The following is a 5,000-nucleotide window of genomic DNA, read 5'->3' as shown; positions in this document are numbered from 1 at the left end:
GAAGCTCCGAGCTTCCTGATGATTTCTTTGAATGAACTTCTAGTCCTGTAGAAGCTCCTTCTATAAATAAATATATATATATATAATATATATCTATATATAATATATATATTATATATATATATTATATCTATATATATATATATACTAGGTTGAGGAAAATGTTTGTTCGCCGTGTTAAAATAATGATTTTTTTTAATGTAAGCTTTTAATAAAATCAACAGCGATTCTACAAAATAAAGACCATTATTTTCCACAACCTTCTGGATTTGGTAGATGGAAACTCAAAGAAGCCCGTCGTATATATGTATATATATGCGTGTGCATGTTTGTGTGTCTGTGCTTGTCTCCCTAGCATTGCTTGACAACCGATGATAGTGTGTCTATGTCCCTGTAACCTAGCGGTTCGGCAAAAGTGGAAAATAGAATAAGTTCTGGGCTTACAAAGAGTAAGTCCCGAGGTCGATTTGCTCGACTAAAGGCGGTACTCCAGCATGGCTGCAGTCAAATGATTGAAGCAAGTAAAATAGTAAAAGAGTAGGAATATGGCTCAAAAAGGTTTTCGTTCGAAGTGATTGGTCAGCATCGTAGTTGCGCGAGAATTTTACATCAACTAAAATATTTTCCAGTAAATACTTTATTATTTTCAGATTGAGTGTTTTAACAGATATGTGCTAACAAAAGGCTTAAAAAGAAAATAGAATACCTTCGATAGGTCTTATCTTTAATTAGGCCATATTTAAAGATGTGGTCTGGGTGGTGGTCCTTTCATGCATTCGTGTACTTCTTCCCAATCTGGAGGTGACTAGTTCTGTATAGTTTCCTCAGGCCAATTAAATTGAGGTTTACCAGGAACTAAATCTTGGAGGTATTTCTGCCCTATTTTCAGTTATCCGAGCATAACAACATGATAATTTGGGTAAATATCCTTGAAGTCCTAGATATTTTCACCTAAGCCGATAGCAGTATTATATAACAAGAGCATTAATAGAAATAATATATTTCTAAATCTCTCTGAGCGATTTATGCAGCAGCCCGATAAAGGACACAGGAAATGTGTCAGGTCCAATAGGAAACGGTGTTTCCTAGGGCTAACTAACAGCAGCATTCTTCCCTTTCATGGGACTGTCACGTTAAGTCAAGAACATGCTAATGGCATTGATGTATAAAAAAAAAAACGAATTATCGGTAGCGCCATTCAATATAAATTCAGCGGGATAAACTCAACACTCTTTTCGTTTCTATGTCGAGTGTCTCTTTGTTAGAATCCCCCAAAATACCCAAGTAGACAATCAAAAATCTTAAGAGCGGGCCCATGCAAACATTCTACACTAATCAAGGGAGATAACGATGTGTGAAATAACTGAAATAGACGATAGCTGCTACATACAATTTTGCTTTAAGAACGAACCCAAATAGACATTCTACAACTATTAATTCAAAGGGAAAGGCGAATCCTATGTTACTAATGTCTTCATAGCGTGTTCGGCAAGCAGCGGCATGTACTTTTTAATAAAAGATCTTCCCTTATTAATTCTTATTTGGTCTGGATCATTGTCTAAACATTGATAGAGTGGGGAGACACCCAATTTGAGAGATTTCCTTTTGATGCCTGTGTCCAGATGTTTACTAACTGGAATTTGTTTTGTTTTTGGATCACGTATTTCTTGACGACGAACATTTAGTCATATTCTTAAAGAAATTTTGTACGTAAAGTGGTTTTGAAAATAAAAACTTGTCCTGATATCAATCTATACGTCATCTCCTCGATTGGATCGACCACACATATTAACTTTGAGGTGAGTCCATAGCTGATGGTTGCCCATTAGTAAGTAGGATCAACGAAAGATGTATTCTATCCAGTGAGAGATAAATACAATTTAATATAGACAATTTTAAAAGCAGTTATTAATAGTTTGATGCCGCAGATACAATAATTTGGTAGTTATCTAATATGATATGTGTCTCCATCAATCTATCCGGTTCAGTACACACCGTTAAACCAATAGATTGCTTGGAGATAAATGGCATGTTATGTAAATCTACAAAACTATTATGTATCTCTACAACACTAAATGTCTGTAGCTCTCTTTTCAACTGTACACAGATGCACACACTGGCACACACACACACACACACACACACACACATAAATATTTAAATGGTGCTGTATAAACATTTAATGTGGTTTTAGAGTCAAGTTTTGGCTGCTATTTCCAGTGTAAAGTTATCACTTAGATACCCTAAATTATGATTTTAATAATTATTATTACTTTTGAAGGTTTTTATTCCCATGCTGGCCACCTGATAAGATCGGTATTTATATAAATTTATATATATATATATATATATATATATATATGAGAGAGAGAGAGAGAGAGAGAGAGGAGAGGCAGACAGATAAATAGACAGATAAACAGACAGGTACATACATGCATACATACAAATACACATACAGCTAACCTATCCATCTATATTGAGAAACACGCACACACATACACACACACGTATATGTGCGTATCTGTGTATCTGCATATCTAAGTAATTAAGTAATAAACTCAGTAGTATGGTTTAATGGCTAAGAATTTTGCTTTACTTCACAACCGCGGGATCCTGGGCTCAATCAATCTATGCAGCACTATGAGCAAAAATCAATCCCTATAACCTTGGGTCCATCAATATCACGTGAGTAAAATTGGATATACGGAACCTATACAGAAACCTGTAATTGAAAGATACAGCCTTGTCATAAATCATGCGACAGTGAAATTATAAAAACTGGCCATAATTAGACTAAATATTCCTACTATTGTAACATCAAACATATCAGATGGGACTTCGTACAACTACCCTAGAATGTCATTCTAAAAAATAAATGATCGCGTCATTGAAATCTCGAAACTACAGTATAGTACAGCACATGGTGAATTCAAAATAATGTGATTAAATAAACATTTCATTTAACAGAATACTCTGAATGTTAAACGTTGAAAGAACACGTCTATGGGATGGTGAACCGAGTAAAAAATAAATCAATGAAAAATAAGTATTTTGGTTCATCAAACAAATGCATTTCCACTGTCGAAACTGACGGAGACACATCGATTTATGCAGCGACATAATATAAATTATGTGTAGCGACCTAAATAATTGAATCTTTACCTAATATAAGTAGAGTAGTGTGTAGTGCTTAGCTATAATGTTTTTTTTTTTTTAAATATAAAGCGTGTATCTACATAAAACATTTCGAGTGTATGCCCGGCGTCGGAGATTTAATATTTATGTGTGTCACTGCTTTCACGAGCGTGTGCATAAGTGTGTACATGTGTGTGCGTGTGTCGTTTTGTGTGTATGTGCGTGTGCGTGTGTATGTGTGCGTGTGTATGTGTGTGTGTGTGTTGTGTGTGTGTGTGTGTGTGTGTGTAATCAGAACGTATTAATTATACGTGATACGAAATGTATGTCCAGATGGGTATCTACATATACTCATACATACTATTAACACCCAGTACTGCTGCCGTAGTCTCTTTTAAAGAGATTTAGAAGAATATTTCTATTTATATACTCCATCTAATATATATCTATATATATATATATACATACACACACACATAACATACCTACATACATATATATATATATATATATATAATATATATATATATATATATCTATATAATATATATAAGTAGAAAGAAAAGTAAGGTGAGATGTATAAGGAAGATAAGACAATGTAAAATGTTTAAATAATTTTATCATGAAGGACATTTTTTACCGGTTTCTGTCATTTTAGACTTTTTCAACCAAGTGTAAAATAAGAAAACGATTAAATTGGAGAAGAACAAATTAAGTGAAATGTTTTGTAGATATTTTCATAGTATTTGAATAGATAAATATCTACAAAATATTTCACTTAATTTTTTTCTCCAATTTAATTGATTTTCTTATTTTACTCTTAGTTGAAGAAGTCTAAAATGACTGAAACTGATATTAAGATGTAGTTCATGATAAAATTATTTTAGTGGTTTTTTTACCTTGTATTATTTTCCTTATTCATATCAACTCGTGTTTTACTTTTCTACCTTCTATATATATAGTAATCTGTAGACTATCGCGGATGTTACGTTCCAAACTTATAAGTGAAAATACGCGGAGTAGAAACAGTACTGTACAGTATATTTTTTTATTATTGTTATAATTTGTATATGTTTATTTTATTATAAATGCAAAACAGCACCACGGAGAAATCAACGTCAGCTGAAATAACAAAAAGCGATAAGTAAACCGCTGTATGACGAAAGATTAATCTATATATATATTGGGTCATCCAATAAATGATGCGATTTTTTTAATACTTCTTTTATTTTTCAGAATTAAGATAAACAAACTTATTTTTCAATCTAATCTCCTCCATTTTCTATAAAGCTCTTCCATCTATCTGGTAAACTTGCAAGGCCCCTCTTCCAAAATTCACTTGTCCCTAACGAAAAATACTCCTCCAGTACTGTTCTGACCTCGTCTACAGAATTCATATTTTTTCCGTGCAAATGATTTTGAAGACTGCGTAATAAATGATAATCAGATGGGGCAATATCCGACGAATATGGTGGATGGGGCATTGCTTCACATTCAAACTGCTCCAGCCTTTGGAACGTCATCCTCGCTGTATATGACCGAGCATTATCCTGATGGAAGAACATCTTTCGTCTTGTAACCAAAGATGGTCCTTTATCTTCTAGCGCTGACTTACCCCGCTCAAGCTGCTTGCAGTAGATCTCCTTTGTTATCGTTGGGTTTGGGCTGAAAAGTTCAAAGTGGACAAAGCTTTTCATATCCTACCAAACAGATAACAACACCTTACGTAGGTGAATACCTTTTCTAGCCTGGGGTGCAGGTGTTTCTCTTTTCCATACCCACTGACTTCAGCGCCTGTCATTTTTTATAGAGAACCCATTTCTTCACACCAGTTACTATTCGGCCAAAAAAGGTTCATTCGTGAG

Source organism: Octopus sinensis, linkage group LG16 (genome assembly GCF_006345805.1).
Source record: "Octopus sinensis linkage group LG16, ASM634580v1, whole genome shotgun sequence".
Taxonomy (NCBI): Eukaryota; Metazoa; Mollusca; class Cephalopoda; order Octopoda; family Octopodidae; genus Octopus; species Octopus sinensis.
The sequence above is the reverse complement of the archived record's forward strand: the minus strand, read 5'-3'. Positions refer to the sequence as shown.